Source organism: Triticum urartu, chromosome 6A, assembly GCF_056163025.1.
Source record: "Triticum urartu cultivar PI428250 chromosome 6A, HENAU_Tu73, whole genome shotgun sequence".
In the NCBI taxonomy this organism is placed as follows: Eukaryota; Viridiplantae; Streptophyta; class Magnoliopsida; order Poales; family Poaceae; genus Triticum; species Triticum urartu.
Genome location: NC_141878.1, coordinates 507,039,188 through 507,064,903, shown reverse-complemented (window position 1 = coordinate 507,064,903; position 25,716 = coordinate 507,039,188). Strand labels below are relative to the sequence as shown.

The following is a 25,716-nucleotide window of genomic DNA, read 5'->3' as shown; positions in this document are numbered from 1 at the left end:
TTGCGGTCTACAAGGGTACGTAGACGATACTCTTCCCTCTTGTTGCTATGCATCACCATGATCTTACGTGTGTGTAGGATTTTTTTTTGAAATTACTACGTTCCCCAACACCGACAGCTTTTAAAATTGGCCTTTATAATTTCTAAAAATGGTTAGATAACTCCTTTTGGCCTCTTTTTGTGTCACCTAGAAATAATGTGCTTGATTTATGAGATAAGTCTCATATCTAACAAGACTTGTTTAGATTTACAATTTAATAGAAAACCGTAACAAAAATTAAAATAAAAGAAAGTGCAAAAAGAAAAATAGAAAAGGCCCCCCTCCCCCACTGGGCCTGTTGGCCCAGCTGGCCGCAACCAGCCAACCCACCCCGTACCTCCCTCACCTAGATGGCCCAACCCCCCACTAGTAACCCCCTGACAACCGCAAACCCTAGCCCACCACCCACATAACCCCCCACTCCCCCTCGATCTCTCTCTCCCTCGCCCCTCGCGGTCCAGATCAGGATCGGGCACCCCCCGTCGTCGCGTCCCCGCTCGCCGTCGCCCACGCCCCGCCGACCGTCGCCACCTCGCCGTACCACCGCGTCGTCGCCTCGTTCTCCACCTCCCCGACGGACGCCTTCCCCGACCTCCTTCCCGCCGGCGCCATCGCGCCTCACTGCCGAACTCCCCTACAACGGGGGTGAGAACCCCATCCCCCTGCTTCCCTCTCCTCGTCGTCCCGCACGTCCATCCTCGCGCTCATCGCCGCCCCACGCCTGTGCTCCCTCGCCCCGTACTCCGGTCGTGCTCGGCGTGCGCGCGCCAGCGCCTTGGCCGTGTCCACGCCCCTGGCCTTCTCTGCCGTGGCTGATGCCTCCTCTGCCGACCGCGCCCGCGGTGCTCCCCGCCTCTGCACCCTAGTCGCGAACCGCGCCCCGCCGCCTCCACCTCCCCCACGCGCGCCCTGCTGCTGCCGCTGCTTCCCGCGACCTCGCCGTGCCTACCGCCGCATCGCCCCGCCCCGCTCCCTGCTGCTGAACTGCCGCTGCCCCTGCTAGCTACCGCGCCCGCCGGAGCCCCGCTCCCACCGCTGCCGCCTACCTCGCCGGCGCCCCGCTGCCGCCCTGTTTGCCTCGCCCCACCGTGACCACCGGCGCTCGAAGCGCCCAACCGGGTGCGCCCCCATGGCCAACGCCTGTTTGGGCTTCACCCGCTAACGCCCCGCCCCGCTATGGCCTTTGTGCCACTGGACAACAAGGCCCACGCCTCTTAGAAAAAAATGAAAAAAATAATATAAAAATATTAAGTAATTAAAGAATTAATTAACTTAATTAATTATGTTTAATTAACCTAATCAATTGACTAAACTAATTAAACCTGTTAAGTAAGTCTTAGGCAATGACATGTGGACATTCATTTAAAAGCCTGTTTAAAAATACCTAAGTCAATGACATGTGGCCCCTCACCTAATCTGTTAAAATTAATTAAACTATTAATTTACACTGTCTCTTTGACAGCTAGGGCCCACCAGCGAGTTTGACCAGGCAACGTTCACCCAGTCAACTGCTGACTGGACTGTTGACCTTGACCCTGCCCCCACCTGTCATACACAGGGGCTGGCTACTTATGTGTATAAATAGTATTTTCAGTTTATTTTTTAATTAAAGTAATCCTAGAAAATCATTAAAATTTTAAAAAATTATATAAAATAAACCGTAATTTGGATGAAAATACTTTGTACATGAAAGTTGCTCAGAACGACAAGACGAATCCGGATATGCAGCCCGTTCGTCCGCCACACATCCCTATCATAGCGAACATGCAACTTTTCCCCTCCGGTTCATTTGTCCAAAAACGCGAAACACAGGGAATACTTTCCCGGATGTTTCTCCCCTTCGCCGGTATCACCTATCCCTACGTTAGGTCACCCCTAACACAACGTATTGCCGCATCTTGCTTTGTGTTACATTTGATTGCTCTGTTATTTATTGTGGTCCCCCTCTGTTAGTTCTTTCCGGTAGACTTTGAGACTGCTGCCGATGTCCGTGTGTTCGACTACATTGAAGATGACCCCTCCTTGCCAGAGCAACCAGGCAAGCCCCCCCTGATCACCAGATATCGCCTATTCTTCTCTCTATTGCTTGCATTAGAGTAGTGTAGCATGTTACTGCTTTCCGTTAATCCTATTCTGTTGCATAGCCTGTCATTGTTGCTATAGTTGTTGATACCTTACCTGCAATCCTAAATGCTTAGTATAGGATGCTAGTTTATCATCAGTGGCCCTATCTTCTTGTCTGTCTGCCATGCTATACTATCGGGCCGTGATCACTTGGGAGGTGATCACGGGTATATACTTACATACATATTATATGATACATGATGGTGACTAAAGTCGGGTCGACTCGTAGAGTACCCGCAAGTGATTCCCATGTGGGGGCTGAAGGGGCAGGTGGCTCCATCCATGTAGTGGTGGGCCTGAGTTCCCGACGGCCCCCGAATGTTACTTTGTGGCGGAGCGACAGGGCAGGTTGGGACCACCTAGGAGAGAGGTGGGCCTGGCCCTGGTCGGTGTTCACGGATACTTCAACTAACACGCTTAACGAGATCTTGGTATTTGATCTGAGTCTGGCCACTGGCCTATACGCACTAACCAACTACGCGGGAACAATTATGGGCACTCGTCGCCGTGGTATCAGCTAAAGCCACGTCAGCGACTGAGCGGCGCGCGCCGGATTGGACTGTAAGCCTACTCTTGTATTAAGGGGGCTAGGTCTGCTTCTGGCCGCCCACGCAACGTGCAGGTGTGCAATGGGCGATGGGCCGAGACCCTTGCGCCATACGATTTAGACCGGCGTGCTGACCTCTCTGTTGTGCCTAGGTAGGGCTGCGACGTGTTGATCTTCCGAGGCCGGGCATGACCTAGGAAAGTGTGTCCGGCCAAAGGGGATCGAGCGTGTTGGGAAATGTGGTGCACCCTGATACGTCCCCAACGTATCTATAATTTTTTATTGCTCCATGCTATTATATTACCTGTTTTGGATGTTAATGGGCTTTATTTTACACTTTTATATCATTTTTGGGACTAACCTATTAACCGAAGGCCCAACCCAAATTGCTGTTTTTTGCCTATTTCAGTATTTCGCAAAAAAGGAATATCAAACGAAGTCCAAACGGAATGAAACCTTTGGGAACATGATTTTCTCAACAAACATGATCCAGGAGACTTGGAGTGGGCATCAAGAAACAATCGAGGAGGCCACGAGGCAGGGGGCGTGCCTACCCCCCTGGGCGTGTCCTCCACCCTTGTGGGCCCCTCGTTGCTCCACCGACCTACTTCTTCCTCCTATATAAGTCCACGTACCCCGCAAACATCTAGGAGCACCATGAAAACCTAATTCCACCACCGCAACCTTCTGTACCCGAGAGATCCCATCTTGGGGCCTTTCCCGGAGCTCCGTTAGAGGGGGCATTGATCATGGAGGGCCTCTACATCAACTCCATGGCCTCTCCGGTGATGTGTGAGTAGTTTACTTCAGACCTTCGGGTCCATAGCTAGTAGCTAGATGCCTTCTTCTCTCTCTTTGGATCTCAATACAAAGTTCTCCTCGATTCTCTTGGAGATCTATTTGATGTAATCTTCTTTTGCGGTGTGTTTGTCGAGATCCGATGAATTGTGGGTTTATGATCCAGATTATCTATGAACAATATTTGGTTCTTCTCTGAATTCTTTTATGTATGATTGGTTTATCTTTGCAAGTCTCTTTGAATTATCAGTTTGGTTTGGCCTATTAGATTGTTCTTTCTTGTAATGGGAGAAGTGCTTAGCTTTGGGTTCAATCTTGCGGTGCTCGATCCCAGTGACAATAGGGGAAACGACACGTATTGTATTGTTGCCATCGAGGAAAAAAGATGGGTTTTATATCATATTGCATGAGTTTATCCCTCTACATCATGTCATCTTGCTTAAGGCGTTACTCTGTTCTTATGAACTTAATACTCTAGATGCATGCTGGATAGCGGTCGATGTGTGGAGTAATAGTAGTAGATGCGGAATCATTTCGGTCTACTTGTCGCGGACGTGATGCCTATATACGTGATCATTCCTAGATATTCTCATAATTATTCACTTTTCTATCAATTGCTCAACAGTAATTTGTTTACCCACCGTAATACTTATGCTATCTTGAGAGAAGCCACTAGTGAAACCTATGGCCACCGGGTCTATTTTCCATCATACAAGTTTCCAATCTATTTTATTTTGCAATCTTTACTTTCAATCTATATCATAAAAATACCAAAAATATTTATCTTATTATTATTATCTCTATCAGATCTCACTCTTGCAAGTGGCCGTGAAGGGATTGACAACCCCTTTATCGCGTTGGTTGTGAGGTTCTTATTTGTTTGTGTAGGTACTAGGTGACTCGCACGTGGTCTCCTACTGGATTGATACCTTGGTTCTCAAAAACTGAGGGAAATACTTACGCTGCTTTATTGCATCACCCTTTCCTCTTCAAGGGAAAACCAACGCAGTGCTCAAGAGGTAGCAAGAAGGATTTCTGGCACCGTTGCCGGGGAGATCTATGCCAAGTCAAGACATACCAAGTACCCATCACAACTCTTATCCTACGCATTACATTATTTGCCATTTGCCTCTCGTTTTCCTCTCCCCCACTTCACCCTTGCCGTTTTATTCGCCCTCCTTTTCCATTCCCCTTCTCTTTTTCAATTTGCCTCTTTTGTCTGTTTCTTGTTTGCTTGTGTGTTGGATTGCTTGCTTGTCACGATGGCTCAAGATAATACTAAATTATGTGACTTTGCCAATACCAACAATAATGATTTTATTAGCACTCTGATTGCTCCTCTTACTGATGTTGAATCTTCTCAGATTAATACTGCCTTGCTGAATCTTGTCATGAAATATCCGTTTTCTGGCCTTCCTAGTGAAGATGCCACTTGTTGGGGAACGTAGCAATAATTCAAAATTTTCGTACGTGTCACCAAGATCAATCTAGGAGATACTAGCAACGAGAGAGAGGGAGTGCATCTTCAAAATTTTCATACCCTTGAAGATGGCTAAGCGGAAGCGTTACAAGAACGCGGTTGGTGGAGTCGTACACGCAGCGATTCAGATCACTATCGATTCCGATCTAAGCGCCGAACAACGGCGCCTTCGCGTTCAACACACGTACAGCCCGGGGACGTCTCCTCCTTCTTGATTTAACAAGGGGAGGGGAGAAGTTGAGGGAGAACTCCGACAACACGACGACGTGGTGGTGATGGAGCTCGTGGTTCTCCGGTAGGGCTTCGCCAAGCACTACAGAGGAGGAGGGGGTGTAGGAGAGGGGGAAGGGCTGCGCCAGGGGAAGGGTGTTCGGCTGACCTCTCTCTCCCTCACTATATATAGGGGGAAGGGGGGTGGAGGAGGCGCCCTAGGGTTCCCTAGGGGAGGGGCGGCTGCCACAGGGGAAACCCTAGATGGGTTTGGGCGCCCCCACCCCTAGGAAACTTGCCCCCCCCCCCAAGCTGGGAGGGGTGGCTGCCCTAGGGGAGGCGCCCACACCTCTCCAAGTTATGTGAGATGGGGTGGGAGGGGCGCTCAGCCCCTTAGTGGGCTGATGTGCCCCCTCCCCTTGGCACATAAGGCCCCCCAATGCTTGCCGAGGCCTCCGAAACCCCTTTCGGACACGCTGGTCGTCACTCGGTACCCCTGGAACAATTGCGGACTCCAATATCCTTCGTCCAATATATCGATCTTCACCTCCGGACCATTCCGGATCTCCTCGTCACTCCCGGGATCTCATCCGGGACTCCGAACAACCTTCGGTAACCACATACTATTTCCCATAACAACTCTAGCGTCACCGAACCTTAAGTGTGTAGACCCTACGGGTTCGGGAACCATGCAGACATGACCGAGACATCTCTCCGGCCAATAACCAATAGCGGGATCTGGATACCCATATTGGCTCCCACATGATCCACGATGATCTCATTGGATGAACCACGATGTCGGGGATTCAATCAATCCCGTATACAATTCCCTTTGTCTATTGGTATGTTACTTGACCGAGATTCGATCGTCGGTATCCCTATACCTCGTTAAATCTCGTTACAGGCAAGTCTCTTTACTCGTTCCGTAACCATGATCCCGTGGCTAACTCCTTAGTCACATTGAGCTCATTATGATGATGCATTACCGAGTGGGCCCAGAGATACCTCTCCATCATACGGAGTGACAAATCCCAGTCTCGATTCGTGCCAACCCAACAGACACTTTCCGAGATACCTGTAATGCACTTTTATAGCCACCCAGTTACGTTGTGACGTTTGGTACATCCAAAGCATTGCTACGGTATCCGGGATTTGCACAATCTCATGGTCTAAGGAAATGATACTTGACATTAGAAAAGCTTTAGCAAACGAACTTCACGATCTTGTGCTACGCTTAAGATTGGGTTTTGTCCATCACATCATTCTCCTAATGATGTGATCCCATTATCAATGACATCCAATGTCCATGGTCAGGAAACCATAACCATCTATTGATCAACGAGCTAGTTAACTAGAGGCTTACTAGGGACATGTTGTGGTCTATGTATTCACACATATATTACGGTTTCCGGTTAATACAATTATAGCATGAAAAATAGACAATTATCATGAACAAAGAAATATAATAATAACCATTTTATTATTGCCTCTAGGGCATATTTCCAACAGTCTCCCACTTGCACTAGAGTCAATATTCTAGTTCACATCATTATGTGATTAACACTCATAGTTCACATCTCCATGTGACTAACACCCGAAGAGTTTACTAGAGTCAATAATCTAGTTCACATCGCCATGTGATTAACACCCAATAGTTTAGTAGAGTCAATAATCTAGTTTTCATCACCATGTGATTAACACTCAATGAGTTCTAGGGTTTGATCATGTTATGCTTATGAGAGAAGTGTCAGTCAACGGGTCTGCAACATTCAGATCCGAGTGTTCTTCGCAAATCTCGATTTCATATTGTAGATGTTGCTACTATGTTCCACTTGGAGCTATTCCAAATGGTTGCTCCACTATACGTATCCGGTTTGCTACTCAGAGTCATCCGGATATGTGTTAAAGCTTGCATCGACGTAACCCTTTACGCCGAACTCTTTATCACCTCCATAACCGAGAAACATTTCCTTATTCCTAAGGACAATTTTGACCGTTGTCCAATGATCCACTCCTGGATCACTCTTGTACCCCCTTGCCAGACACGTGGCAAGGCACATCGCGGTACACAGCACGGCATATCGTATAGAGCCTATGGCTAAGGCATAGGGGACGACTTTCATCCTTTCTCTTTCTTCTGCCATGGTCGAGCTTCAAGTCTTAACTTCACACCTCACAACTCAGGCAAAAACTCATTCTTTGACTGATCCATCTTGAACTCCTTCAAGATCATGTCAAGGTATGTGCTTTGTGAAAGTCTTATCAGGCGTCTTGATCTATCTCTATAGATCTTGATACCCAACATGTAAGCAGTTTTACACAGGTCTTCCTTTGAAAAACTCCATTCAAACAACCCTTTATGCTTTTTAGAAATTCTACATCATTTCCGATCAACAATATGTCATCCATATATACCTATCAGAAATGTTGTAGTGCTCCCACTCACTTTCTTGCAAATACAAGTTTCTTGCAAACTTTGTATAAACCCAAATGCTTTGATCGCCTCATCAAAGCATATGTTCCAACTCCGAGATGCTCGCTCCAGTCCATAGAAGGATCGCTGGAGTTTGCATACCTTTTAGCATCCTTAGGATTGACAAAAACCTTTTGGTTGTATCACATACAACCTTTCCTCACGGAAACCGTCAAGGAAACTTTGTTTTGACATCCATCTACCTGATTTCATAAATGAAAATGTAGCAACTGCTAACATAGTTCTAACAGACTTTAGCATCGCTATGATTGAGAGAGTCTCATCATAGTCAACTCCTTGAACTTGTCGGAGACTTCTTTGAGACAAGTCGAGCTTCACAAACCGTGACATTACCATTAGCGTCTGTCTTCTTCTTAAAGATCCATTTATTCTCAATGGCTTGCCGTTCATCGGGCAAGTCCACCAAAGTCCATACTTTGTTCTCATACATGGATCCTATCTCGGATTTCATGGCTTCTAGCCATTTGTTGGAATTCGGGCCCACCATCGCTTCTTCATAGCTCATAGGTTCATCATTGTCCAACAACATGACCTTTAAGACAGGGTTACCACTGAGAAGTTGTACACACCCATGTCGACCTACGAGGTTCGATAGTGATTTGATCTGAAGCTTCGTGATCATCATCATCATTAGCTTTCTCTTCAACTGACGTAGTTGCCACAGAAACATCTTTCTGTGCTGCGCTACTCTCTGGTTGAAGTGAAGGTTCAACAACCTCATCAAGTTCTATCTTCCTCCCACTCAATTCTTTCGAGAGAAACTCTTTCTCAAGAAAGGACATGTTCTTAGCGACAAACACTTTGCCCTCAGACCTGAGATAGAAGGTATACCCAATCATCTTGTTTGGGTATTTTATGAAGACATAATTTTCCGCTTTGGGTTCCGATCGAAGCATATCGATATAAGCATCGTAGCCCCAAACCTTAAGAAACAACAACTTTGGTTTCTTGCCAAATCATAGTTCATACGGTGTCGTCTCCACGGACTTAGATGGTGCCCTATTTAAAGTGAATGTAATTGTCTTTAATGCATAACCCCCAAAAATAGCGGTAGATTGGTAAGAGACATCATACACCATATCCAATAAGGTTCGATTACGACGTTCGGACACACCATCGTGCTATGGTGTTCTAGGCGGTGTCAACTGTGAAACGATTCCTCCTTGTCTTTAGTGATTGCCAAACTCATAACTCAGATACTTTCCCTTTGATCAGATCGAAGGAACTTGACCTTCTTGTTACGATGATTCTCAACTTCACTCTGAAATTGCTTGAACTTTTCAAACATTTCAGACTTATGCTTCATTAAGTAAATATACCCATATCTATTCAATTCACCGGTGAAGGTTAGAAAATAATGATATCCACCGTGCGCGTCAACACTCATCGGACTGCACACATCAGCATGTATGATTTCCAATAAGTCACTTGCCCGTTCCATTGTTCCAAAGAACGGGGTTTTAGTCATCTTGCCAAAGAGGCATGGTTCGCATGTGTCAAGTGATTCAAAATCAAGTGACTTCAAAAGTCCATTATCATGGAGGTTCTTTCATGCGCTTTACACCAATATGACCTAAGCGGCAGTGCCACATGAAAGTGGTACTATCATTATCAACTCTACATCTTTTGGCATCAATGTTATGAACATGTGTATAACTACGACCGGGATTCAATAAACCATTCACATTGGGTGCATGACCATAGAAGGTATTATTCATGTAATCAGAATAACCATTATTCTCTGACTTAAATGAATAGCCGTATTGCAATAAACATGATCTAACCATGTTCATGCTCAACGCAGACACCAATGCAAACAACATTTGCCTAGGTTCAACACTAATCTCGAAGGTAGAGGGAGCGTGCGATGGTGATCACATCAACCTTGGAAACACTTTCAACACACATCATCACCTCGCCCTTCGCTGGTCTCCGTTAATTTCGTAGCTTTTGTTTCGAGTTACCAATATTAGCAACTGAACCGGTATCTAATACCCAGGTGCTACTAGGAGTACTAGTAAGGTACACATCAATAACACACATATATCAAATATACTTTTGTTGAAGTTGACAGCCTTCTTATCTACCAAGTATTTGAGGAAGTTCCGCTACCAATGACCATTCCCTATAGAAGCACTTTGTCTCAGGTTTGGGTTCTTGGGTTTCTTCACTAGAGCGGCAACTGGCTTGCCATTCAAGAAGTTTCCCTTCTTGCCCTTGCCCTTCTTTGAAACTAGTGCTCTTGTTAACCATCAACACTTGATGCTCCTTCTTGATTTCTACCTTTACGGCCTTAAGCACGATGAACAGCTCCGGGATTATCTTCCCTTGCATGTTATAGTTCATCACGAAACTCTGGTAGCTTGGTGATAGCGACTGGAGAACTTTTGTCAATCACTCTCTTATCTGGAAGATTAACTCCCACTTGATTCAAGTGATTGAAGTACCCCAGACATTCTGAGCACATGCTCACTGACTGAGCTATTCTCCTCCATCTTGTAGGCAAAGGTCTTGTCAGAGGTCTCAACCTCTCAACACGGTCATGAGCCTGAAATACCAATTTCAGCTCTTCGAACATCTCATATGTTCTTATGGCGTTCAAAACGCTTTTGGAGACCCGACTCTAAGCCATAAAGCATTGCGCACTAAACTATCAGGTAGTCATCAGAACGTGTCTACCAGATGTTCACAACATCCACAGACGACGCTAGAGGGGTTGGCACACCAAGCGGTGCATCAAGGACAGAAGCCTTCTGTGTAGCAGTGAGGACAATCCTCAGACTACGGCCCTAGTCCGCACAATTGCTTACAATATCTTTCAACTTTGTCTTTCTCTAGGAATGTATTAAAACAAAGAGATAAAGCGCGAGCTATTAATCCACAACATAATTTGCAAAGACAATTTATACTATGTTCATGATAATTAAGTTCATCTAATCAAATTATTCAATGAACTCCTGATGACCCACAGCTATAGGGGATCTATCGTAGCCTTTTTGATAAGTAAGAGTGTCGAACCCAACGAGGAGCAGAAGGAAATGATAAGCAGTTTTCAGTAAGGTATTCTCTGCAAGCACTGAAATTATCGGTAACAGATAGTTTTGTGATGAGGTAATTTGTAACGAGTAGCAAGTAATAAAAGTAAATAAGGTGCAGCAGGATGACCCAATCCTTTTGTAGCAAAGGACAAGCCTGGACAAACTCTTATATGAAGGAAAGCGCTCCCGAGGACACATGGGACGTCAAGCTAGTTTTCATCACAATCATATGATTCCCATTCGGTACTTTGATAATTTGATATGTGGGTGGACCGGAGCTTGGGTGCTGTCCTTACTTGGACAAGCATCCCACTTATGATTAACCCCCATTGCAAGCATCCACAACTACAACAGAAGTATTAAGGTAAACCTAACCATAGCATGAAACATATGGATCCAAATCAACCCCTTACGAAGCAACGCATAAACTAGGGTTTAAGCTTCTGTCACTCTAGCAACCATCATCTACTTATTACTTCCCAATGCCTCCCTCTAGGCCCAAACAATGGTGAAGTGTCATGTAGTCGACGTTCACATGACACCACTAGAGGGATGACAACATACATCTCATCAAACTATCGAACGAATACCAAATTCACATGACTACTAATAGCAAGACTTCTCCCATGTCCTCAGGAACAAACGTAACTACTCACAAAGCATATCCATGTTCATAATCAGAGGGGTATTAATATGCATAATGGATCTGAACATATGATCTTCCACCAAGTAAACCAACTAGCATCAACTACAAGGAGTAATCAACACTACTAGCAACCCACAGGTACCAATATGAGGTTTGGATACAAGAGATGAACTAGGGTTTGAGATGATATGGTGCTGTTGAAGATGTTGATGGAGATTGACCCCCTCCCGATGAGAGGATCGTTGGTGATGACGATGGTGATGATTTCCCCCTCCCGGAGGGAAGTTTCCCTGACAGAATAGCTCTACTGGAGCCCTAGATTGGTTCCGCCAAGGTTCCGCCTCGTGGCGGCAGAGTTTCGTCCCGAAAGCTTGCTTATGATTTTTTCTCGGGCGAAAGACCTCATATAGCAGAAGATGGGCATCGGAGGGCCACCAAGGAGCCCACGAGGCAGGGGGCGCGCCCCCACCCTCGTGGCCAGGGTGTGGCCCCCCTCTGGTACTTCTTGCGCCCAATATTTTTTATATATTCTGAAAAGTGCTCCCGTGGAGTTTCAGGACTTTTGGAGATGTGCAGAATAGGTCTTCAATATTTGCTCCTTTTCCATCCCAGAATTCCAGCTGCCGGCATTCCCCCTCTTCATGTAAACCTTGTAAAATAAGAGAGAATAGGCATAAGTATTGTGATATAATGTGTAATAACAGCCCACAATGCAATAAATATCGATATAAAAGCATGATGCAAAATGGACGTATCAACTCCCACTCAGATAGACATCCCTCTAGTCATCTAAGTGATACATGATCCGAATCGACTAGGCCGTGTCCGATCATCACATGAGACGGACTAGTCATCAACGGTGAACATCTCCATGTTGATCGTATATTCTATACGACTCATGTTCGACCTTTCGGTCTCTCGTGTTCCGAGGCCATGTCTGTACATGCTAGGCTCGTCAAGTCAACCTAAGTGTTTTGATTGTGTAAATCTGTCTTACACCCGTTGTATGCGAACGTTAGAATCTATCACACCCGATCATCACGTGGTGCTTCGAAACAACGAGCCTTCGCAACGGTGCACAGTTAGGGGGAACACTTTCTTGAAATTTTAGTGAGGGATCATCTTATTTATGCTACCGTCGTTCTAAGCAAATAAGATGTAAACATGACAAACATCACATGCAAATCATAAAGTGACATGATATGGCCAATATCATCTTGCGCCTTTGATCTCCATCTTTGAGGCACGGTATGAACACCATCATCACCGACATGACACCATGATCTCCATCATCATGATCTCCATCATCGTGTCTTCATGAAGTTGCCTCGCCAACTATTACTTCTACTACTATGGCTAACGGTTGGCAATAAAGTAAAGTAATTACATGGCGTTTTCATTGACACACAGGTCATAAATAAATTAAGACAACTCCTATGGCTCCTGCCGGTTGTCATACTCATCGACATGCAAGTCGTGATTCCTATTACAAGAACATGATCAATCTCATACATCACATATATCATTCATAACATCCTTTTGGCCATATCACATCACATAGCATACCCTGCAAAAACAAGTTAGACGTCCTCTAATTGTTGTTGCATGTTTTACGTGGCTGCTATGGGTTTCTAGCAAGAACGTTTCTTACCTACGCAAAACCACAATGATGATATGCCAATTGCTATTTACCCTTCATAAGGACCCTTTTCATCGAATCCGATCCGACTAAAGTGGGAGAGACAGACATCCGCCAGCCACCTTATGCATCAAGTGCATGTCAGTCGGTGGAACCAGTCTCACATAAGCGTACGTGTAAGGTCGGTCCGGGCCGCTTCATCCCACAATGCCGCCGGATCAAGATAAGACTAGTAACGGTAAGCAAATTGAACAAATCATTGCCCACAACTGCTTTGTGTTTTACTCGTGCATAGAATCTACGCATAAACCTAGCTCATGATGACACCTTGAAGATCACTAAGTGAAAGCGTTACAAGAACGCGGTTGGTGGAGTCGTACACGCATCGATTCAGATCGCGGTCGATTCCGATCTAAGCGCCGAACAACGACGCCTCCGCATTCAACACACGTATAGCCCGGGGACGTCTCCTCCTTCTTGATCCAGCAAGGGGAGATGAGAAGTTGAGGGAGAACTCTGACAGCACGACGGCGTGGTGGTGATGGAGCTCGTGGTTCTCTTGCAGGGCTTCGCCAAGCACTACAGAGGAGGAGGAGGTGTAGGAGAGGGGGAGGGGCTGCGCCAGGGGAAGGGTGTTCGGCTGCCCTCTCTCTCCCTCACTATATATAGGGGGAAGGGGGTGGAGGAGGCGCCCTAGGGTTCCCTAGGGGAGGGGCGGCGGCCACAGGGGAAACCCTAGATGGGTTTGGGCGACCCACCCCTAGGAAACTTGCCCCCAAGCCGGGAGGGGTGGCTGCCCTAGGGGAGGCGCCCCCACCTCTCCAAGTTATGTCAGATGGGGTGGGAGGGGCGCTCAGCCCCTTAGTGGGCCCCCTCCCCTTGGCCCATAAGGCCCCCCAACGCTTGCCGGGGCCTCCGAAACCCCTTTCGGACACGCTGGTCGTCACCCGGTACCCCCGGAACAATTCCGGACTCCAATACCCTTCGTCCAATATATCGATCTTCACCTCCGGACCATTCCGGATCTCCTCATCACGTCCAGGATCTCATCCGGGACTCCGAACAACCTTCAGTAACCACATACTATTTCCCATAACAACTCTAGCGTCACTGAACCTTAAGTGTGTAGACACTACAGGTTCGGGAACCATGCAGACATGACCGAGACATCTCTCCGGTCAATAACCAATAGCGGGATCTGGATACCCATATTGGCTCCCACATGTTCCACGGTGATCTCATCGGATGAACCACGATGTCGGGGATTCAATCAATCCCGTATACAATTCCCTTTGTCTATCGGTATGTTAGTTGCCTGAGATTCGATCGTCAGTATCCCCATACCTCGTTCAATCTCGTTACCGGCAAGTCTCTTTACTCGTTCCATAATGCATGATCCCATGGCTAACTCCTTACTCACATTGAGCTCATTATGATGATGCATTACCGAGTGGGCCCAAAGATACCTCTCCGTCATATAGAGTGACAAATCCCAGTCTCGATTTGTGCCAACCCAACAGACACTTCCCGAGATACCTGTAATGCACTTTTATAGCCACCCAGTTACGTTGTGACGTTTGGTACACCCAAAGCATTCCTATGGTATTTGGGAGTTGCACAATTTCATGGTCTAAGGAAATGATACTTGACATTAGAAAAGCTTTAGCAAACGAACTTCACGATCTTGTGCTACGCTTAAGATTGGGTCTTGTCCATCACATCATTCTCCTAATGATGTGATCCCGTTATCAATGACATCCATGTCCATGGTCAGGAAACCATAACCATCTATTGATCAACAAGCTAGTCAACTAGAGGCTTACTAGGGACATGTTGTGGTCTATTTATTCACACATGTATTACAGTTTCTGGTTAATACAATTATAGCATGAACAATAGACAATTATCATGAACAAGGAAATATAATAATAACCATTTCATTATTGCCTCTAGGGCATATTTCCAACACCGCTACCCATCTAAACAACTTTGTTGATTTGTGTGATATGCAAAAGAAGAAAGATGTGGATAATGATATCGTTGAACTTAAACTATTTCTGTTTTCACTTAGAGATCATGCTAAAGCTTGGTTTTCGTCTTTACCTAAAAATAGTATTGATTCATGGAATAAGTGCAAAGATGCTTTTATCTCTAAGTATTTTCCTCCCGCTAAGATCATCTCTCTTAGAAACGATATTATGAATTTTAAGCAACTTGATCATGAACATGTTGCACAATCTTGGGAGATGATTAAATTAATGATACGTAATTTCCCTACACATGGTTTGAATTTATGGATGATTATACAGAATTTTTATGCCGGATTGAATTTTGCTTCTAGAAATCTTTTAGATTCGGCCGCAGGAGGCACTTTTATGGAAATCACTTTAGGAGAAGCTACCAAACTCCTAGATAATATTATGGTTAATTATTCTCAATGGCATACTGAAAGATCTACTAGTAAAAAAGTGCATGCAATTGAAGAGATTAATGTTTTGAGTGGAAAGATGGATGAACTTATGAAATTTTTTGCTAATAAGAGTGCTCCTACTGATCCTAATGATATGCCTTTGTCTACTTTGATTGAGAATAATAATGAATCTATGGATGTGAATTTCGTTGGTAGGAACAATTTTGGTAATAATGCGTACAGAGGTAATTTTAATTCTAGGCTGTTTCCTAGTAATTCCTCTAATAATTATGGTAATTCCTACAACAATTCTTATGGAAATTATAATAAGATGCCCTCTGATTTTGAATCTAGTATTAAAGAATTTATTACTTCGCAAAAGAGTTTCAATGCTTTGATTGAAGAAAAATTGCTTAAGATTGATGAGTTGGCTAGGAACATGGATAGAATTTCTCTTGATGTTGATTCTTTGAAACTTAGATCTATTCCACCTAAGCATGATATCAATGAGTCTCTCAAAGCCATGAGAATTTCCATTGATGAGTGCAAGGAAAGAACCGCTAGGATGCGTGCTAAGAAAGATTGCTTTCTGAAAGCGTGTTCTTCTAGTTTTCATGATAATAAGGATGAAGATCTAAAAGTGATTGATGTGTCCCCTATTAAATCTTTGTTTTGCAATATGAATCTTGATAATGATGGGACTAGATATGAGTCTAACTTTAGTTAAAAGGCATTCCAATGATTCGGAGTTTTTAGATCTTGATGCAAAAATTCTTAAAAGTGGGATTGAAGAGGTTAAAACTTTAGATAGCAATGAACCCACTATATTGGATTTCAAGGAATTTAATTATGATAATTTCTCTTTGATAGATTGTATTTCCTTGTTGCAATCTGTGCTAAATTCTCCTCATGATTATAGTCAAAATAAAGCTTTTACTGAACATATCGTTGATGCTTTGATGCAATCTTATGAAGAAAAACTTGAGTTGAAAGTTTCTATCCCTAGAAAACTTTATGATGAGTGGGAACCTACAATAAAAATTAAATTAAAGATCGTGAGTGTTATGCTTTGTGTGATTTGGGTGCTAGTGTCTCCACGATTTCAAAAACTTTGTGTGATTTGCTAGGTTTCCGTGATTTTGATGATTGTTCTTTAAACTTGCATCTTGCGGATTCCACCATTAAGAAACCTATGGTAAGAATTAATGATGTTCTTATTGTTGCAAATAGGAATTATGTGCCCGTAGATTTCATTGTTCTTGATATAGATTGCAATCCTTCATGTCCTATTATTCCTGGTAGACCTTTCCTTAGAACGATTGGTGCAATTATCGATATGAAGGAAGGGAATATTAAATTCCAATTTCCATTAAGGAAAGGCATGGAACACTTCCCTAGAAAGAAATTTAAATTACCATATAAATCTATTATGAGAGCCACGTATGGATTGCATACAAAAGATGGCAATACCTAGATCTATCCTTGCTTTTATGCCTAGCTAGGGGCGTTAAACGATAGCGCTTGTTGGGAGGCAACCCAATTTTATTTTTATTACTTGATTTTTACTCCTGTTTAGTCATAAATAATTTATCTAGCCTTTGTTTTGGTTGTGTTTTGTGTTTAATTAGTGTTTGTGTCAAGTAGAACCGTTGGGAAGCCTTGGGGAAAGTCTTTTTGATCTTGCTGTAAAAAACAGAAACTTTAGCGCTCACGAGAATTGTTGCCATTTTTATTTAGAAAGTGCTATTTAGTTAATTATTTTTTCAGATGATTAATATATAAATTACTCACGTCCAGAAATTTATTTTAGAATTTTTGGGGTTCCAGAAGTTTGCGTTAGCTACAGATTACTACGGACTTTTCTGTTTTTGACAGATTCTGTTTTTCGTGTGTTGTTTGCTTATTTTGATGAGTCTATGGCTAGTAAAAGAGTTTATAAACCATAGAGAAGTTGGAATAAAGTAGATTTAACACCAATATAAATCAAGAATGAGTTCATTACAGTACCTTGAAGTGGTGTTTTGTTTTCTTTCGCTAACGGAGCTCACGAGATTTTCTATTTTGAGTTTTGTGTTGTGAAGTTTTCAAGTTTTGGGTAAAGATTTGATGGATTATGGAACAAGGAGTGGCAAGATCCTAAGCTTGGGGATGACCATGGCACCCCAAGGTAAAATTCAAGGACACCAAAAAGCCTAAGCTTGGGGATGCCCCGAAAGGCATCCCCTCTTTCGTCTTCGTCTATCGGTAACTTTAGTTGGAGCTATATTTTTATTCACCACATGATATGTGTTTTGCTTGGAGCGTCTTGTATGATTTGAGTCTTTGATTTTTAGTTTACCACAATCATCCTTGCTGTACACACCTTTTGAGAGAGACTCACATGACTTGAAATTTATTAGAATACTCTATGTGCTTCACTTATATCTTTTGAGCTATATAGTTTTTGCTCCAGTGCTTCACTTATATCTTTTAGAGCACGGCGGTGGTTTTATTTTATAGAAATAGTTGATCTCTCATGATTCACTTATATTATTTTGAGAGTCCTTTAGAACAACATGGAAATTTTCTTTTAGGAATAATATAAAAACTTTCATAGAAGTGCATTGCATACTATGAGAAGTTTGATACTTGATAATTGTTTTGAGATATGAAGATGGTGATATTAGAGTCATGCTACACTAGTAGAAAAAGGGTCAAATGTGAAGCACATTAGTGCCGGTTTGAATTTGAGCCGGCACTAATGGTACCATTAGTGCCGGTTCGAACGACTATGCATTAATGCCGGTTCGTGTTGAACCTTTAGTACCGGTTCGTGCCACGAACCAGTACTAAAGGGGTGATGGCAGGCTGGCGTCAGGCTAGGGCCCCACGATCACCTTTAGTACCGGTTCGTGGCACAAACCGGTACTAAAGGGCTAACCTTTACTACCGGTTTGTGCCACGAACCGGTACTAAAGGGGTCTGACCTATAGTACCGGTTTGTGACACAAGCCGGCACTATAGGGCAATTTTCAAACTCTACCCCCCCCGGTGTGTCACCATTTCAGTTCTGAAAAAATCAAAAGAAAATGATAAAAACTTCAAAAAATAAAATCCTTCGAGAGGTAGTTATATTACTACATCTACTAGTTAAGAAAATTTGAAAACTTAAATTTGGACATGTTTTGCAAAAAGTGTAGGGAAAATGTAAAACGGCTATAACTTTTGCATACGATGTCGAAAAAAACGTATAATATATCAAAAAATTCAGCATGAAAATCCGCATCCGATGGAGACCGCCTACGGCCTGTTTGCAATTTTTTAGAATCCTCAAATTCCAAAAGGAAAAAAAGATATGGTCAAATTTTAGTTTTTTTAAAGAAAAATTGTTAAATCTGGTCAAACTACTTATTCAAGAAGTATTAATGTTACTACATAATTATTCAAGAATATTAGTGTTACTAAATAATTATTTCAATTTTTTGAATTTTGGTCAAATTTGGTCAAACTATGGTTAAACCGTGGTCAAACTATGGTCAAACTTATTCAAGAAATATTAGTGTTACTAAATAATTACTGTTTTTTTAGAATAATAGTTTCAAACTCAAACAGTGAAATGTGTGACTTCATGCTCAAGCTAAACTCCTGAGGGTTAATAGGATTGGCATCTTACTATTGTTAGGAAAACAACAAGTGCAGACTTGGAAACGAAGGAGAATAGAACCCGAAAGTTAAGCGTGCTCGGTTTGGAGTAGTGAGAGGGATGGGTGACCGGTCGGGAAGTTAGATGATTTGGAATGAGTGATCCACACTTAAGCAGTTAAGAGAGGTGATTAGAGACTAAATCACCAAATAATTCAGAAAAATTAAAAATCGAAAAAAAATCAAAAAAAATTCCAAAATTTTCGAAAAAAATCAAAAAAAAATCTTTAGTACCGGTTGGTAACACCAACAGGTACTAAAGGTCCCCTATACCAGGGCGCGAGCTCACGCCACGTGGTGGCACTTTAGCGCCGGTTCGTGCCGAACCGGTACTAAAGGGGGGGGGCCTTTAGTGCCCACCAATTAGTGTCGGTTATGGAACCGGCACTAAAGGCCCTTATGAACCGGTTTTAAAGCTCCGTTTTCTACTAGTGCTAGTTGAGTAGTTGTGAATTTGAGAAATACTTGTGTTGAAGCTTGTGATTCCCGTAGCATGCATGTATGGTGAACCGTTATGTGATGAAGTCGGAGCATGATTTATTTATGATTGTCTTCCTTATGAGTGGCGGTCGGGGACGAGCGATGGTCTTTTCCTACCAATCTATCCCCCTAGGAGCATGCACGTAATACTTTGTTTCGGTAACTAACAGATTTTTGCAATAAGTATGTGAGTTCTTTATGACTAATGTTGAGTCCATGGATTATACGCACTCTCACCCTTCCACCATTACTAGCCTCTCTAGTATCGCGCAACTTTCACCGGTACCATAAACCCACCTCATACCTTCCTCAAAACAGCCACCATACCTACCTATTATGGCATTTTCATAGCCATTCCGAGATATATTGCCTTGCAACTTTCCACCGTTCCGTTATTATGACACGCTTCATCATTGTCATATTGCTTGCATGATCATATAGTTGACATCGTATTTGTGGCAAAGCCACCGTTCATAATTCTTCATAATGTCACTCATGCATCATTGCACATCCCGGTACATCGCCGGAGGCATTCACATAGAGTCATATTTTTTTCTAAGTATTGAGTTGTAATTCTTGAGTTGTAAGTAAATTAAAGTGTGATGATCATCATTATTAGAGCATTGTCCCAGTGAGGTAAGTAAATTAAAGTGTGATGATTCCCCCACAAGTCGGGATGAGACTCCGGACGAAAAAAAAGAAGGCCCAAAGAAAAAAATAAGAGAAAAAGAGAGAAGGGGCAATGCTACTATCCTTTTACCACACTCGTGCTTCAAAGTAGCACCATGATCTTCATGATAGAGAGTCTCCTATGTTGTCACTTTCATAAACTAGTGGGAATTTTACATTATAGAACTTGGCTCGTATATTCCAATGATGGGCCTCCTCAAAATTGCCCTAGGTCTTCATGAGCAAGAAACACTACAAAAAAATACACTTCCGTGATGATACGTGTTTGTCACAGTAGGTCGCTTTTTTTGTCATGCATGTACATCCATGACAAATTTATGACAGAATCAAGATAGTCATACATGTGCTGTCGTAGAAGTGTTCCATGACATTACCAAAATTATCATCACGGAAGTGTCCACGTCCATGACGATAAATCGCGCGTCACAGAAGTGCTTTCGTCAAGGGTGACCGACATGTGGCATCCACCGTAACGGAACGCCGTTAAGCTATCGGGTCGGGTTTTGGATCCGATAACCCATTAACAGCCCCGACCAATGGGAAATTTCCACGTGTAAAATTCTTATTGGCCGGACGAAACACGTGTCAGCTCGTCAGTGGGTCATATAGGCGCCTATGATATGTCGACACGTGGCACGGCCCAACAGTGGCCCATTCCGGTGAAAAAGGCCGGCCCAGTAAAAATTAGCAGGCCGACCCATATAAGGCCTACTTGTGTCAGGTCCATTTAAGCCCACGGCCCATACGAGGTGTGCCAATTCGGCCCGTTAAAGATTTGACACCATTGCAGCCCATCGTCAGTTCGAGCCCGTTAACAGCCTGCTATATACTTGGGCTCAATATCGGCCCGATGAGATTTCGGCCTATTAACGGCCCATTTAATGGATGGGCCAATTTTCAGGATGTACATCTTTCAGCCTTTTAGCGACCCATTTAAATGTTGGGCTAATTTCCGGCCCGGTGTGTCTTTCAGTCTATTGACGGCTCATAAATCTGATGGGCCATTTGTAGTCAGACCTGAGTTTCGGCCTTTTAGTGGCCCATTTAAGTGTTGGGCCAATTTCTGGCCCGGTGTCACTTTCAACCTGTTGATGGCCCATAAATCAGTTGGGCCAATTGTAGTCGGACCTGAGTTTTGGCCTTTTAGCGACCCATTTAAGTGTTGGGCCAATTCCCGACCCTGTGTGCCTTTCGGCCTGTTAACGGACCATAAATGAGTTGGGCCATTTGTAGTTGGACCTTAGTTTTGCCCTCTTAATGGCCCATGCCCTTCATGGTCCAATACCAGCCCGGTTTGTCTTTCGGCCTACTAAAGGCCCACAACACAGTTGGGCCGTTTACAATATGACCTGACTTTCGGCCTCTTAGCGGCCCATGCTCTTCATGGTCCAATACAAGCCCGCTGTCTCTTTCGGCCTGCTAAAGGCCTATAGTATAGTTGGGCCATATGTAGCCCAAACTTAGTAACGGCCTGTTAACGGCCCATGAAATAAATTGGGGCCACCTATTGCCCGCTTCGATGTCGGCCTGTTAACGACCCAGGAGGTAAGAGGGCCGACCATTAACTTTCGGCCTAGTAACGGCCCATTAACTCAATGGGCCCACTAAAGTTCGTTCATGTATTTAGGCCAAATTAGATAATTTGAGCCCATTACGATGAGCAAAGGTACGACATACAGGGAATAACGTTGCACATCCAGAATATATTACAGGAAATTACATCCACTAGGCAATCAAAGATTGATGCCAATGCAAATAAATGAGCAGAACCTAACCATCTACAACGTCACAATCTGCAACCTCATCATAGATGACGCCCATAAGCATGTGGGCAAGTTCTTGCTGCTTTGCCACACTGTCTCTGAAAACATTGATCAGTTGTTGTGTCGCACGACTTTGCACCTCTGATTCATCCACCATTTCCATCATTGCTTCAGCCATTAATTGGTTCACAAACATACATTTATTCCGTTGCATTTGAGACAGAGGATATTGAACAGATTCAGATGGCGATTTTGGCAGGCTTGTATTATTGATAGTGGAGAGTGTCTTGACCACTGCATCGTAACATAAATTAGGACGGGAACCAAACAGATTAATCATGAGTTATTGCCATATTACCTGGCCTAGATTTACTGGAAAGAAACAATGGGGTTGCCTTGCTATTTTCAGAGTTTGTCTTCTTATCTTCAGCAGCCTGCACAAAATTAACACACTGGCATTGCTATCATTGGCCAAGTCAGATAATAGGAAAGCAACATTGACACAACGAACATTTGGGCAACTAGCCTACACCAAATTAACACAATATGGCATAGCTATCATCAGCCAGGTAAGGTAATACGAAAGCAACATTGACACAATGAATGAATGGGCAACCAGAGAAGCACTACAATTCAGTAATGTGCGTGATATGAGATAGCACATTCATGCAGCTCAGTACGCAAAACTACCAGGCAGTTTTCCTTACAAAAATCAACATTGGCGCCTTTAACATTTTGCTACAACTAATTTTAGATCAGATAAAGGTTAGATTCACGCCGATTAACAAAATACATGCTGATGTAAAAATATAGTGATATACAACAGGTACTTACATCAGCACTGGAGCACAGAGAATTCCCGCAAGATATTTTCCTCGAATACGATCCCAAAGGAGGAAGTCTTGTATCGTTTAACCTTATTTTCTAAAAGGGAGACGGGTAAGAAACATGTAGAAAATATGATCAGAATGCTATAAAATTTCATGATGCGAGGATACGCACACGCTTCTTAGAATGGAGTTGACATTCTTTTGCTGGACTGGAGCAGACTAGTTCTTTGGCCACTGGAATCTGCTTATTATCAGTGGGAGTTGGCTTTCTTTGTGCTGGAGCAGTATCTATGAAAAATGGAGTTGGTTTATTATCTCATGGCGTTTGGATCTTTTGCAAAGACCTGGTTTGTAACCCTTCAGATTCTAACATAGTCGTCTTCCCCTTGCATGCCTTATATAGAAGAATGGTGATTCAGTTATAAAACATGCTACAGCAGAGATGGAATAGGTACTAAAGAATAGAAAGGCATGACATATTGACATGTATTCACTCCATCCGGAAATAAATGGATGGGTCTAGGCGTATTTCAGTTAAATTTAGATCAGATAAAGCTTGGATTCACGCCGATTAACAAAATACATGCTGATGTAAAAATATAGTGATATACAACAGGTACTTACATCTACATTGGAGCACAAAGAATTCCTGCAAGAATCTTTCCTCATAAACGATACCATTGCAGAAAATCTTCTATCTGTTAAGCTTATTTTCTAAAAGAGAGATGGGTAAGAAACATGTAGAAAATATGATCAGCATGCTATAAAATTTCATGATGCAAGGATACACACACGCTTCTTAGAATTGAGTTGACATATTTTTGCTGGACTGGAGCGGACTAGTTCTTTGGCCACTGGAATCTACTTATTATCAGTAGGAGTTGGGTTTCTCTGTGCTGGATCACTATCTATAAAGACTGGAGTTGGTTTATTATCTCCTGGCGTTTGGATCTTTTGCAAAGGCCTTGTTTGTAACCCTTCAGATTCTAACATAGTCGTCTTCCCCTTGCATGCCTTGTATAGAAGAATGGTGTTTTAATTATAAAACATGCAGCAGCAGAGAGATGGAATAGGTACTGAAGAATAGAAAGGCATGACATATTGACATGTATTCCCTCCATCCAGAAAAAATGGATGGGTCTAGGTGTATTTCAGTTCTAGATACATCCTTTCTTATCCATTTCGGCAACATGTAATCCAGACGGAGGGAGTATGGTGTAAGAGCTAGGGATACGACAGGACAACACAGCAAAAAAACACTAGTTGAATGTAAAACTGTATGCTAGCGGAATGTAAAACAGGAAGGCATGACATATTCACATGCATGATCAGCATGCTAAGCACATGGCATTGCAACAGAGTAGATACACTCCAGGACATTATATGCATGTTGTACCCATATCACAGGCCAAGTTAGAGCAAGGACCTTGTGGGGTGAAGAGGATGCATCATCTTTCTGCAAGTCTTCTGAAGCACTGCCTTTACATGTTCCATCATATTGGGTATCATTGACATCAAGTTTATTGGCCTTTACATAGCTCCATGAGGTTCTTGTGGATATATCAGTGTGTGCAATTATATCTGACATGCATGGAAGACAACTAGTAGTTAGATTTATGTAATGAGTGCCTATAGGAGACAACATAAATAGTAGGACTGGGGTTAACTAGCAGCAATAGGTCTCATAAACTAAAGGGAGAACACAGATGAAAGCTACAGAATATGTATCATTTGTACTCGATATTAACTAGATGGCACACAAAAGTATTAAAGAACAACATAGGAAATACTAGAAGTGGTATAATACTATAATCACCAGCCTGTGGGATAGCATTGGCTGATGGATGATAACTATGGAACAGTGTTACCTAAAGAACAAGTATCTTAGCTGAACTATGGAACAGCATTAACTCCTGAACAAGACCCGTAAGAGATCAGCATGAATATACAGTGAAATGTGATGATCTATTTTCCATGCTTAGATGAATAACAAAGCCATAAATGTTGCACACAAGTAAGATGAGGGTACAACCTATCGGGCTGCCATCCATAGGAGTGAGCATCATGTGCTGACTTGTCGATGGCCCTGCAGTTGTTGTGGCTGTGCATGTCGGGCACGCGCATTCGATGCAGGGAACTGTTGAGTGGGGACTATAGCTCCCTTCTGGTGTATGCTTCCCTTGTTGGAGCAGCTGCGGTGAGTCGGAAGACGGTGTGTTTGAAGATGCAGATAACGCATAATGTTAAGAACGACATATTTCTTTGATCTGAAGAAATACACTAAGAGATCAACAGCAAGGTACGAGAGTGATCACACGTCTGTTGACTGAAGACTAAATTGGGGTCACACGATTTTATTTTATTTTGGTACTGTCCGATCTACGCCGGATGGCTGGCCATCTTGTGCCTCCTGGCTGACACTGTTCGGAATCTTCCCCGAAGAGCCAGCGACCAACGGCAGAGCAGCCTGCCTCCGCCGTCCATGGCCCCGGCCAAAACCCCGCTCCCCGCCCCACCGCACTGCCGTGGTTGCGCCGCCCCGGGCCAATCCACAAAGACTCCCCGTCATCCAGATCTGGCGGCGGCAGTACGTTCAACCCACGCAACTCTAAAAGATAGCCATCTAAGCACTGCTTCCGCGACGAACTTGCGGCACCACACCCTTACGTTAGACACCAGCCAACCGGCAGCCTAGGAGCTCCGCCGCCTCGAGGGGTGCTGCTTCCCATTGCAAATCGATTGGCCCAGAATAAAATTCAGACAACTGACGCCTAAATAAAGTGATCTAAGATGAGGGTGCGACCTATCTGGCGGCATGGTGAAGTAGGCAGGTCCAGCTGCCGAGTC

The 25,716-nt window shown here is 43.6% G+C and overlaps 1 long non-coding RNA gene across 1 annotated transcript; it reads left to right on the top strand.

Moving 5' to 3' along the window:
- The first annotated feature begins 454 nt into the window (after positions 1–454).
- LOC147965942 (uncharacterized) lies at positions 455–3,702 on the top strand. The gene is made up of 2 exons (XR_015607580.1): positions 455–684; positions 1,993–3,702. It is a non-coding gene; the product is annotated as an uncharacterized LOC147965942 (long non-coding RNA).
- The last annotated feature ends 22,014 nt before the right edge of the window (positions 3,703–25,716 follow it).